Here is a 13,977-nt window from a genome sequence, read left to right as displayed (position 1 = left end):
GTGCTTAAGAGAGTTTCGGGCTCTGTTTGAGAAGAAAAAGAGCGAGGTGAAGAGTGGAGGAGCAGAGAATGTGTGTGTGTGTGTGTGTGCGCGCGTGCGTGCGTGCGTGCGTGTGTTTGTGGGTGTGTACCTGCACACATGGCTGCACTCCTGCGAGCCTGTTTGCATTTGTGTGTTCATTTGTTGAAAAGATTTAGAGACCGGTTTGGCTGTTCCTGGAAGTCGGATTCCCCCCATCGTCACTGTTAATGATCTTCACATGGGGCCAGCCAATGTGTGTAACAGTAACATACCAGCTTACAGTAATGTGAGGGCGGACTATTTCTCATAAGTACTCTCCCTGGCTATGATCCTGGCCTGCGCTGGTCACGGCTGTTATGGTACGGGATCATACACTGCAGTTCCAGTTCAGCTGTTTCTCTCCAAAATGAAAGTCTGAGTTTAATATGACCTGCTGTGCCTCCTCAAACGTCAGCTCATAAATCACTGGATGAATTGATAAACCTGTGGCATCCCGTAAATGCTTTAAAAGTTGGGAAGTTGTGGCTTTGAATTACCGTCTGTGACATAAGTATACCTCTAAATGGTTAATGTTGGATGGAGTCTTGAAAGATTAGATTTCACTTTAGTCTTCACAAGTGGGAAAGTTGTTTCTTTCTTTGTGGGGATGTCACAGGCTTGAATTACTAGCTGCGGCATAAATTCAGCACTGCATGGCAAATCACAGTTCATACGGTAAAGAGGTCAAAGATTAATGACTTACTAAGTGGTTATGAGTTTTGCATTAAAAGCCTGTGGCATAACTTTGGCAGGCGTGTCTGGTAAATATTCAGAAACCAATTTATTAGACAGGGTGACCTGCTTGAGACGGGAATGTTGTTGGTTTTTGAATTCCCAGACGGCCTGTTAAGAGGGCAGTATAAACCAGGAAGTGGAGTGGGGGATTTGGGAGTTAGAGATTAGTGGCAGAGGTAAATTTTTTCTGTGATATGATGAAATATCTGTGAAAGAGTGCTGTTTTGAGCTACTCAACTGGCTGTCCTGTTTCCCATTTTGAGACCTTAAGAGAGCAGGAATTAGAGGATTTCTGTCCTAAAAACAAAATGTGTGCACACTAAAACCCCACAAATCAGCATCGTTTCAATATATTATTTTTCAGTTTCTATTTAAGTAAACCCACACTCCACTTTATCTCCACTTTATCTAACATGCACAGTGCTCCTTTTACAATGAAAAGTTTGTTTGCATAACATGAGATAGTTTTGACCAATTTTTAATGAATTTAGATACATTTATAATGCTCATATTAGAAAATAAGAATTTTTGAGTGTAAATTTTTTTTTTTTAATCATGAGTTGAAACACTGCCGAACATCTGCTTCAAATGTACCATGATCTGAGCACTGCTTTAAAGGTAAACTGTTTCTAAATATAGGAAAAACAAAGTTTTTACTGGTTTCACTTTGCATGGACCACCAAACTTTTGAAATGTAGAGGGGTAATGCTGAGAAAAAGCTGTGGAAAACTGAATTCCCTTTGTGTGTTTACTCTGCACACACTGTGCTCACACTGGCGTAAACTTGTGTGAGTGTGCTGTGCATCCATCCATGCATATGGGTGTATTTTGTTGTTTAGATGCATGTGTGTGTTTGCGCTCACATCTGCCTGTTTGTCTTTGTGAGTTCTGTAAGCATTGGCAGTGTCTATCCATTGTTGATGGCAATGGAAAGTATGTCTCATTGTGGTTGTTCTTCAGTGGAAATTCAATTCAGCACCTTTCCATTGAAAAGAAGAAAAAAACTCCTGCAGAGCCATCTCATTACACACATGTGCTTTTGGGGTCCAGAAGCATGTGAAACAGTGCTGACGCTGATTTTTTGCACATTCATCCCCAGGTTTAGATACCTGGAGGAGTGGGGATCTGTTTAGGGTTGACAAGTGGGATAATAGGCAGGTCAGTTATTGCTCCCAGCCCACTCCTCAAGACCTGTAACCATAATCATCTCAACCAAATCAGCTCTATTTTTCCCTTTTTTTTGTCTGTCTTTATCTTCATTGTCAGTGTGGCTGTAGCTACCCCTCTCCCTGCCCTCCAAACATTCAGTCCAGCCAGCCAGCCTGCTGGTGAGAAGTTTCTCTGTTTAGTTTACTGAATTTTCCGACCTCCAGGCGCTTTCTGTCAGCATCTCATGCTCCTGTCCCTCTGTTCCTCCTTACCTCACTCCTTGGCCTCTGTGCAGGAGGCATGAGGACGCAGAGCTGGGCTGTCAGGAATCGCTGGGCAAGCTGTTTGACATGGCCATATGACTCCCAATTACCTCACTTTCCCCCACTCTCCTCTCCCTCCTGTCTTTCTCCATTTTCCTCTCTCCTTTTTGTCTTTGTAGTTACACATTCTTAAAGGAGAAAATCAAATCTCAGATAGGGATGCAGTATGTTCAGTGATTTAAATTTAGTAGATGTGTTGATTTTTCTGTGGCTGCCCCCTGAAAGTTGGAGTCAGATCATCAGTCAGAGACCTCTCAGTGAATTGAGATACCTCAAGTGGTGCAGTCGGTTGTTTTTTTTTTTTTTTTAACTTTTTGGTCCCCAGATGTATCTGCAAAGTGAGCACTCCTCACTTTCCCACTGCTTTTCTGAACAGGCAGCTGTAGACTCAGACCCAGAGTGAGTCTGAGTGAGACAGAGACAGGAAGGAAGAGAGGCTTTTCCCGGTCAGGCTCAGAGATATGGTACGGTACGGTACGGTACGGTACGATACGATACGATACGATACAATACGATGTACTGGTGAATTTACAGCACACAGCATCTTCATTAGATACAGTCTCTGGCTACTAGTGTTGGCAAAAAATGTTATTGCACATTTTTGATCTGTCATTAGCATAGTTTGCAGGCATTAGCTTGGAGGGCGAACTTGGCTTGTTTACTATATTACATGAATGCCACTTTCACCCTGAAGGTCCCGCTGAAACCTGTTCAAAATCTGAATGGAAAAGAAGGAAAAAATTATTGAATATTTGGATTGAACAGTCAAGTCGGATTCTGCTGATATATAGGGCTGCAGTGATATACTGGTTTTAAGGTATGCAGTGATATGAAAGTTGACAATCATCATAGTGTGCAAATTTGCTTATCAACAGCATTGGAAAAAAAATTGTCTGGACTGAGAATCTCACCTTTATTTAGTCATTTTCAAAAGAGACTTTTTATACATACTTACATTAAAAAATGGTTTAGAGTCTTATTATTTATAGTTGTAAAACATTTGCTCAACCAAAACAAACTGTTCTGTTTTCATTCCTTTCATGGTTATTCTTACTACTACTAATAATAATACTTCTGTATTGCTGAGATACCATGAAATTATATACAGTTATTCTGTGAAAATCTGACCTGTTGCAACCCTACTGACATAATTGTGATTCGGGAAGAGACTGAGGCTATTCTGTACATAAAAACTGTTGCATTTCTGTCGGTACAGGGAGGGGGACCCCTCCTTTGTTGCTACTCCTGAAGTTTCTCCTTTTTTTGGTATCCTGTTTAGGGAATTAAAGCGAGAGTGGTAAATTTGTTAGTTATGACAGTTGGCTATATACATAAAAGTCACTTGACTTGATTTTTCTAGAAATAAAGCATGATTAAGTAATGTAGCCGTTTTTTTACAGTCCTGCAGAGGTTTTCTGACGTGTTGACAGCAGGCGTGTGTGCCAAAGTTAATCATGACGCTGTTGTTGCTGAATAATAGCATCAATGAAATATAGGTCAAATCAGAATCAGTACTTTTTCTTAATTTGGGAGCTACAGGATGATTAAGAACATCAAAGCTGCCATCTATGAGCACTGGCACCAGTCCAGTGTGGTACGTGTGAAAGTGTGCACAGATGGGCACGTATCCTGTGCCTGCTTAGAATTCATACAAACAAAATTTGGGCTTTATGGCTTTCCAGGACTCTATACATTCCACATAGAGCCAACCGGCCAAAAAGCAGGTATTACAACCTGCACTACACTTAAAAAAATACTAGGAGCTTTGCCTGTGTAATCCATGTCGTGCAATGGAAAAACCTATAAGAAGCCTTAACTTCAAGGCAGTTAGGTAGTACATCCATTAATATTCCCTGTCTAGGTTCTCGACAGTCTGTCCTCAGTCGTGCAATAGAAAGTGCTGTTCTGTGCTTACTCGGACACTGTGTTCCCATAGCTGCCCCAGTCAATCTAGTGTGGGAACACTGATTTGATCACTGGGTTGCCAGATCTCGCTGGATTTACTGTGCTTGGACTGGATGTCCTGTAGCTCACAGTGCTCTATGGTATGGCAGAATCCCCACGCCCTGTCTCTGCCTCTCTAGTCTGTGTTTCATTATCTTTCTATTGCTCTGTCTATCTCCGTGTGTCTTGGACTGTATGTCAGTGTTTATCTTTCTGTCTGCCTTCCTCTGTCATCCCTCCACCCTTTTGTCCTTCACTCCGAAACTTTTAGTTCAGCTGAAATTCCTGCTGATCTTATAGGCAGGAGTACTAAGCACTTGTCCTGTAACAAATTAGCGCACTAGATGAGTACTTATTCACATATGATGAAGTAAGAGGCTAAAAATAGTGCATGGTGCCAGACAAGCAGTGGAGGTTGGGTTGGCACTAATAATGTTAGCAAATGAGCTGTTGGTGCTCAGTGCCAGCATCGTTGTAATTGCACAAGTCTGACTAAGATATAATGCAACTGCTTTCGGTATCATGCAAGTTTAAGCAAACTTGCTGGCAATCTGTTTAGCATGAACAAAATAATCACTTATTTTTTCCTCTTTAGGGGAAGTAGGAGACATCTAAGTACAGTATGCAAAATGTTTAGGGTTATGCAAGTATTGCGTCTAATAAAAGCATTAGATATAGAAATGGAAGCAAAATGTACAGAGATACGTGGAGCATGTAATCAGGATGCAAAATGTGCCAAAATATGCATGGAAGCATTTTGAAGATATCTTTTTTGTTGTGATCAAATGTTTATTTAATTTCTGTGCAGAATATAATAATAATTCTTATATACATAGCCACATCTCATCCATGTACATATATTTTACAAATGTTGTGGGTATTGAAACCCCAGGGGTTACCCTTTTGTCTAACCCTTCTCTCCCCTTCCAACCCAGGCTTAGATAGGATTTTGTACACATCTTTTGAACAGTGCATATTTGTAGCAATTTATCTAGGTTGCTCTAATCTTTTATATGTACATGCTTCACATACTAACTGTAAATCACATTATATAATGTCAAATAGATTTTTACATTTTCATACACGTTCTTTTTTTTTCTCTTTAAAGATATTTTTTGGGGCGTTTTTGCCTTTAATTGATAGGACAGCACATGTGTGAAAAAGGGAGAGAGAGAGAGAGGGGATGAAATGCAGCAAAGGGCCGAGGCCGAAATCGAACCCGCGGCTGCTGCGGCGAGGACACAGCCTGTATCCACTGAGCCACCAGGCGCCCCGTTCATACACATTCTTGCATATTTGTTTTGCAATAATGGGAACAGCTATGATACATTTCTCTTTTGCTTTCTGTATTTCATGTTCCACAGGTGGGATTACTTGTTGTGTTTTTCTAAGTATCCTTCTCTGTCTGTTTCATATCTGAAGTTTATTATTGGAATTTGCTGAGCCACAGTATCCCTGAAGCGATCATTAACATTTGCTGTCATGATGGTGATGCTCCCCCAACCCCCCACCCACCCTGTCTCTCTGCTTGACTGTGTCTCCAGTCGAGTAAGCCAGACTTCAAAGCTGTGACACCTACTTATCAAAAAGTATCACAGCTGTACTGTAGTGAAGTCTAATTTATATGATAAACTCATGATGTTAGCAGCTTCCATATCAGTTTTCAGAAATCATGCAACCTGTTTTCAAATGAATCCGAATTTTAAACACCACAGTAAGGTTTGTGTAAGACTGAACATGTTGTAAATTAAGTAGAATAAGTCACACCACAAGCCTATATTCATTTAATCTAGGCATAAAGAAGTAACAGAGCTGTGATGCAGTGTGAGACAGACAACACGCTGTGTCTCTTTACCTTTCATCTGAAAAATATCATAATCATGACTTCTGATATGCTGCAGAATATGAATGTTGCATAGACTTACTAAGCCAGTCCGTCCCAGCAGCTGAAAGAAATCTGTAGTGAGAAGTAGGCAACATTTTATTGGAGGGAAGTTTCTTTAACATACTCCCCATTTGTGTGCGTCTGTGTCGAGGGAGAAAATGTGATGACTTGTGTTGGTGGCATGATTAGCTCTCACAAGGGTGCCACCTATAGACACCAAGACACCACATAACATCCAAAACTTAAACCTGTAGCAATTAATATTTTGACCAAAACAAGCTCTAAAAACAGCTCTGACAGTTAAATAAAATTGATATGGCAAACATGTCAGTGGCTTATAAACACATCAAAGTAAGTTCAGTATTCACTCCCTTTTAGTTCTGTTTTGGTCTCAACCATTTTGTGAGAAAAATATCTGGTAGGCTTGGGTGGTATGTTTTTCTTTATAGCTTACTTAAATTTCACTGAGGTATGTGGTATATGACTGTATTTGTGTTAAAAAAAAAAACAAAACAAAAAAAAAACAGGTCCCCCTGCCTAGTTTTTTTTAGTCTCTTAAACTCAGCAAATGTGAAGAAAGGAAAAAATCTTTTACCTTTTTTTCCCTACTAAACAGAAACCATACAACTTCTGAATTCTATTATCTCTCCCCCGCTGAACTAAGACTACCTTAATTGCCATGTTAACTCATTGCAACTCAATAGAAACTAAATAAAACTCACCAAAACCATCTTGGCTAGTTCCTGTTCCATCAATCACCAACTCTGGTTTGGTCAAAATGAACCTTAATTCACAGAGATAGATGTGAAAATATGCAACTCTCTGCTGGCAGGCCTCCTAGTCCTGTTGTGTTATCCCCAGCACCCATCCTTCTCATCTCAGGTGCCTCTGCCACCTAGAGACTGACCTCTGATGGCAGATTCTGTGCAGTACGATACGTTACCTCAATACAGAATTTCTGTATCAGTTAAATAGACAGAGGAGTGCCTGTATTTTCAGTGGTATTGAAAATCATACAGCAGGGGTTTGTAAATACACTAGTGTACTGTAATACTTTGATACCGCCCAAGCCTAATATATGGCTCTTAAGCTGCTCATAAATGTTCATTGCCAAATAATGTCTGAAAAGTATAAGCTTTAGCTTCTATGTACCAATGGATTACTGATTCAAGACAGCTTTACACAATGCAAACTTGAAGCAGATATTCTAGTTGCTGAAAATGAGGCAATAGGATTTAAATGAGAAACACCCGCTACATAAAGGATGGGCATCGATCCATCTCTCCTCTCACTCTGTAAACGCTGGAGCACGGCATTCCTTGGCTGCCTCCTTCCTCAGTGTTGGAAATACTCCGGGTCAAAGGGTGGATTTTTCCACTGTAAACGGAAAAGCAGAATGGAATGCTGTCGATGCCCAAACTGTTGGCCCCAATGTGTGGGAACGTCTGTGGGCGCGTGCACGGGTGTGTGTATTTAAAAAGGGCGTGTTTGTGAGTAGGTTCAATTTTTGTGTATTGTGCGTGTGTAAGCGTGCACCTAATGTATGTATGTTTGTTTTTACAAGCAGGGATACTTATGTGTGTGCATATGTGAGAGCTTTAGGCTGTGTGTGTGTGTGTGTGTGAGTGTGCGCTCTGCTTCTCATTGTAGTACTGATGTGTTCTGCAGGCTGCACTGTGCGGAGATCAAAGGTGACACAGTGCCAGAAATCTGTTGGCTCACTCTTCCAGCAGCCAGCTTGCTTTTAAATGGATCTTTAAGTGAAATACGGAACACACACACACACACACACACACACACACACACACACACACACACACACACACACACACACAGACACTTGTTGTATTGCGTAATCACTGGCTGGTCAAGTTTATATGTTTGTGGTGTGTGTGTGTGTGTGTGTGTGTGTGTGTGTGTGTGTGTGTGTGTGTGTGTGTGTGTGTGTGTGTGTGTGATTTTTACTGTTTATGCCACTTGGATTGTTTATGTCTTGGTGATTATTTGTAACTGATGTGAATATAAATAATGTGCTCAAACTGGATGTTTTATTGAGCATGTGCGTGCGTGCATCCATGTGTGTATATTTGATGCCTGCCTGCTGGCCTCATTCTTCCTGACATTACATTTAGTCTCTGAGCCCAAGGCACACACACACACACACACACAGTCACACTTACACACAGAGACAGAGACAAACAGACACACACACACACACACACACACACACACACACACACACACACACACACGCACACGCACTTGCATGTTATTTGATGCTCTGTGTGGCAGAGGTAAAAAGAGCATGCAGGCAGTACAGTGACCCTTTGTCAGCATGCACGTCCCTGCTCTCTTTCGCTTTCTCAAGCCGACATATATCAACATATACTCATATTGCATTAAGTGACTTAAGTGGATTTTCAGCATTTTGTGCTGTTAAATACAAATTATTTGGCTGCTGCTGGAACAAATGCTACCTGGAGAAGAGACAGGCAGGTTGTGGTCGAGTCTGGAACATCTCATGTGTCAGGGCCATATTTATCCCCTGCTGCTAAATGGAAACATGCCTCGACCTGATACTGCCACACACACACACAAACAGGCACACACATATGTACATGGCTTGTTGCTGAATATTAAAGTAGGCTGGTGTGATTAGTCTGAGTAATGGCTCAGTTTAGATAAATCAAACTTTAAAGCTGGCACTGGACAAAGCTACTTAGGAGCAGATCACCATCTCATTGCTCATGTGTGTGCATTTAGTATATTACCAAGGGCAGTGCTTGTGAAATGTACCAAGACCTAGACAATGTCAGAAAAACGAAAGTCCCACCAAAATCAAGAATATCCTAAAGGAACTTACTTCGTGCGCTGCTCATGCATTGACACAAATGGTTAAAATTATGCTATTACATGCTAAATTAATTTACACACTTTCAGCAAAAATAGGTCAGTGTCACTGCAACCACCAAGCCATCTGCAGGCAACATGCACTGCCTACACTGTAGCAGAAAATTGCATGCAATGAATGCCCCATGATAGCCTTGAGCCAGTGAAAAAGCAGCGGGGTATACACATAAAATAAATTCCAGGTGCAAAATTGAACAATCGATTTCTAACAGGTAGCAGAAAGTGACTTCAGCTATAGGCTGCAACATATCACGAGCACTATGGAATCAAAATATAGCCTTGCCAAACCAACAAAAAACAATATCCAACCCTATCTAAAAACCACAATCATAGTCGTGTTCAAGTGTTTCAAGTGTGAGGAAACATCATTTCCAAACTTCTTTTGGAGTATCATCACCTTAAAGCCCATGGGAAACCAGGCAAGTCCATAAGATAGCTTAAATAATGCTTTACAATCAATAAAGACACGAAGATGGACTGACAGAAAGATACAGCAGATACAGCATCAAATTATGTCATCACAGTTCATTTTTTAATGATAGATTAATCAGGGAATCCTATTCAGAGCATTTTAAAGTGTTCATTGGCAGGAAGCCACGGAACCTTAAATATTAGAAAATGGGCAATAATTCATTTTCACCTTCATCTGTTTTTGTTTAGACTAAGCTACATAAAATGAATGCATTTCAGTAGGAATTTGACTGGACCACCCAGGCACTGGGGATGATGCACCTTTAATGGTCTATTCCTCACTCCCATGTCCCAGAGGGGTGGGTAGTGTAAGATTAGAAGCCACAACTTTCACCCAGCTAACAGGGCAAGATCCCATTACTCCTGCAGCTAATGGGAATCCCTGATGGGGTTAGCACTCTCCTCTGTCTCTGTCTCTATATGTTAGGTTGTCGGACTATCAAAGGTGTGCGCTCTTGCATTTATTTGGAATCTACTGACTGTGCAAAACATTGTCCAAACAAAAAACCCAATCATTTTACTCATTTGATGATGCCATTTAAATTTCATGATACAGTCTGACAAACTTTGCACCAAGTTTTTTTTTTAATAACACAAGTGGCCTCCTTCTTGTAGCAAAAGATTTTGAGGGTGCGTTTTGTGTTCATATGAGCCTGATCACAGGTGTATACGCATGCATCAAGGTTCATGTGTGTCCATGTGTCTCACAAAGAGAGCAGTGTCTTGCTGCCTGTAGGCATTTCATCTGGCCAAAGCTGAAGAGAGCTGTTGGACTCATGTAGGTCATGGAGACTGCATCTCTCTCTCTCTCTCTCTGCCTCTCTGTCCTCTGTCTCTTCCTCTGTGTGTCTCTCTCTCTTTCTCTCTCTCTCTCATAGGAAAAGTAGGACAGCTCAGATTTCTGAAGCCGCTGCTGTGAAAAGGCAGAAAAAGAGGGAAGAAAGAGGAGTAAGCAGAAAAAGATTGGAAAACGAGAAACTGACAACTGCTAAATGCAGTGATAATTTGATTTGTTGGTGTTATGGAACTTTTAAAAATAGGTATGTCAGTAAGTTACGTGATGCATTTTAATTAGATTATTTCATTACTGAATTGCTCCTCTTGCATGCACCACAACAAACTGCATTATCTGCTTAACTGTTCATTCATTTTTAGAAGTTTGAAAGTACTTGTGTGTAATTTATTTAACAAATTCATGGGATAGCTATTTAAATAATCTATTCTTGAATATCAGGTTAAAGAGACAGCACAAGATACAAAGCTGGCTTAGGAGACAACTGGGAAAAGTGAAGGAATATGCTACTTTGTTTTCATGTTTTAATATAGTATGTTTTGTCCACTTACTTGAATTAATAGAATAATAGAAGGTGATGGTCATTTTTATTTCAAGATTTAAAACAGAAGACAAGAGAAGGAGGGGCATAGAATAATGTTAAAATGTATCTTTGGCCATAAGTCTTCAAAGTTTTGATGTCAAAGAACAAGTTTGGTTGCTTCAAAGCCCCCTTCAGACACATTTGGAGACAAAAACAGACAGGCGACCTGACTCAAAGAGCTCAGCTTTGGGATTTGTTTTAGTAGAGAGAGAAAGAGAGAGGGAGAGACAGAACTGTGACGCTGTGATCTTGGCATCTCCAGAGAAAACTCTCTGTTACTGGGGACAGTTTGTACAGAACTGTGGCACATACTGTGATTTCCTCTGAATGGGAAATGATTGTTTGTAGTTGTCTGTGATGCTGGTAGGCCTCTTTTTACACTCATGGGACACAAGAACCTGTAAATTTTTTCCAGTCATACTAATGTCTGTCTTTCTTTTACCTTTTGGACTTGTATTAATACTGTTATTCTTTTTATTTGATCTTCATCATCATTCAGTCACAGAATTATTACAGGGCTCGACACTAACTTTCAAAAGTGGTTGCCAGACTGGCAACCAGGCATCAGCTTTTGGCTGAAATATGGCTTTCATTTTTAGTCACTTTATGTTCTTAGTAGTTAAGATACTATGCAGTTACATGTGAGCTTAATAATGAAAATGTGATGTTAAAGAATCTTTAAAAGCTAAACTACATTTTTGCCAGAGAGCAACAGAGATTCAGATAGAGGCTTTTAGCGTCTTTGAGATTAACTCATAATTCTGTGTTCATCAAACATCAAACACTTTTGTTGTTAGTAACAAAGAATGATCATATGACATATTTTATAAACTCATGGTTACAGACAAAAAACCTGTTAAAAGTGGCAAATACTTGCATGTTTCTTTACCCCATACCAGGAATGATAATAATAATGATAATAATAATAATAATAATACATAACTATATAACATACTAAGATTAGACCTACAAAGTGTTATTGAAACTAAGCCTATAATTATAGAGCACAATTACCAAATGTAAACAGCTTAGACTGAACATAATTTAAACACCGTTTGGTTGAAAGACATAAACCGGACCTGAGCGAACAGTTTGTGGAAATATCAGAAATCTTACACCATCAAATATTAAGCTGACCATCAGTTTAATGGAGCTGGTGTGCACTGTCTCTACGGGAGGTGACTGAACCATCAGATTAACTATAGCTCAGCAGGCTGTTCCTAAATCTGACAGTTTAGCGCAAACATCCCTGAAAAACATAAACAGCAATGTTTACTGTGTTAGTTTCTCAAACACAATGTCCAGGCTAGCTAGAATCATTGCCTATTCACAACCTAGCAATTATTACTGTCAAGTCCCATAATGGAACTAGTTACTTGAGAACACAAATTTTCTGCTGCAATTTAAAAGTTTTGATAAATATATATGAGCAGCCGAATCTCTCGTGTGGTAGTCATTGGTAGTCTAACCTTGCCCTGAGGCCACCGTGCAAGAGCGCCAACGCTTGCCACTCAACCAGTGGACCATTTCCAGTATATTGACAAAATCATGCCAATGATGTCATCCTTTGTTTGCCCAATCACAATTCCCCTGTCCCATCCTCATGCCCTCCTGCTGTAGTTGAACAATGGCTCCAAATCTGCAGTGGTCTGAAAGGACATTCGCTGCCTGGGGTTTGCTGGCAATCGGCCGTGGTGCACAATTAAGCATCCGCCGCCACTTTTACTCCTGTTGGTAAAATATTTGGCTCCATGCGGGGTGTCTCTCAGCAGGTAGTCACAGTAAATAGGGGAGAGATTGTTCTTACATCATCCAAACCCAGTCCTGACAGCCCTCAGGAAGTGTGTTGCCACACACTGTGCATGTGCACACCTAAATTAAGTAAACAAGGATACGTTTTACCTCTCAAGCAACTGGTAATAACATAACATTCAAATGAAACACAAATAAATCACATGGATGACAGGGTGGCTGCGTAAGAATGTTTCCATTGAAATATCTTGAAATTGTCTGATTCTGCTCTGAACAAACCAATAATGGATAAGATAAAAAAAAAACTGGTCACTGGGCCATTAAAAGTATTGTAGCAAGAGTAAAGGCCTTTACGCACCACACACACGCACATTTTGTATCAAAACTATTTATACTGCATTCAGTGTGAATAATTAACAGTTGCAACACTTCAATAAAAGGTTGTCAGATAGATTTGACTTACAGCAGTGTCTGGCATTATGAGGTAAGGTATGGTACAGCCTAAGCTACCTTAAGCTATTTTTTTTAGTTTCCTTTTATCTAAATGCTTGGACTGAATTTGCATTCTGGTAAGCAGTTATGCAGTATATATGTCTAGGGCTTTTACTGTGAAAGGTAAGAACGGAGGTCTTTGTAGAGTTTGAATGGGGTTTCACATTTGTCGTCCTGGTTCAGACTATGGGACCTCTGTGTTGTTGTTTTGTAACTCTCCTAAGTATAGGCACAACAGGATTGGCTAATGCCTTTTTCGTTGTGTGAAAGCTCAAAAATTGACCTCGTTCAGGGAAAAGTGACCTTGCATTTTCACTTTATGATATTTCTGCTACATGTGAAAGTGTGTGAAAAAAGAACAACAGCTCAAAAAAAGATATTGAAATGAATCTAACAAAAACCACCCCTGGTGTGTAAAGGCCTTGAAAGACTTGAACATTGGTTACACACATCCCAGAACTTCCCATCTTTGGTTTAGCACTTAATATTTTCAAGAAATACAATATGCGCTGCAACCACTGTTGAACTTCAGACAGACCTTTGACCTTGCTCCCACCCTCAGACTCATAATATTTGCCTGTTGTAATAGATGCAGTGTATATATATATATATATATATATATATATATATATATATATATATATATATATATACATAAAATATTTTTTGTGGCTTGTCCAAAAGTCTGACCTAAATTCCTGCTACCTGACCTGCATTGCTAATTAAATTTGACCCAGCTCAGCTCCAAATTCATCCAACCTTCAACTTGAACAGTCTTAATACCCAGAGTGGGTGTTAAGACTCCATTATTTACAGACAGAGGAGGCTCTGTGGGACAACTAACTACCCCATATACAGTGTATGGTTTGATGCATGGCTG

General features: G+C 40.1%; 1 protein-coding gene across 2 annotated transcripts in view; it reads left to right on the top strand.

Annotated features, from left to right (window-relative positions):
* The window catches only part of grb10b (growth factor receptor-bound protein 10b), a 78,547-nt gene that overhangs the window by 39,786 nt on the left and 24,784 nt on the right, over positions 1-13,977 (top strand). The window lies entirely within an intron of this gene.

The sequence above is a fragment of the Plectropomus leopardus genome, chromosome 11 (assembly GCF_026936395.1).
Source record: "Plectropomus leopardus strain MGB_pleo_1.0 chromosome 11, ASM2693639v1, whole genome shotgun sequence".
NCBI classification, from domain to species: domain Eukaryota; kingdom Metazoa; phylum Chordata; class Actinopteri; order Perciformes; family Serranidae; genus Plectropomus; species Plectropomus leopardus.
The sequence above is the reverse complement of the archived record's forward strand: the minus strand, read 5'-3'. Positions and strand labels throughout refer to the sequence as shown.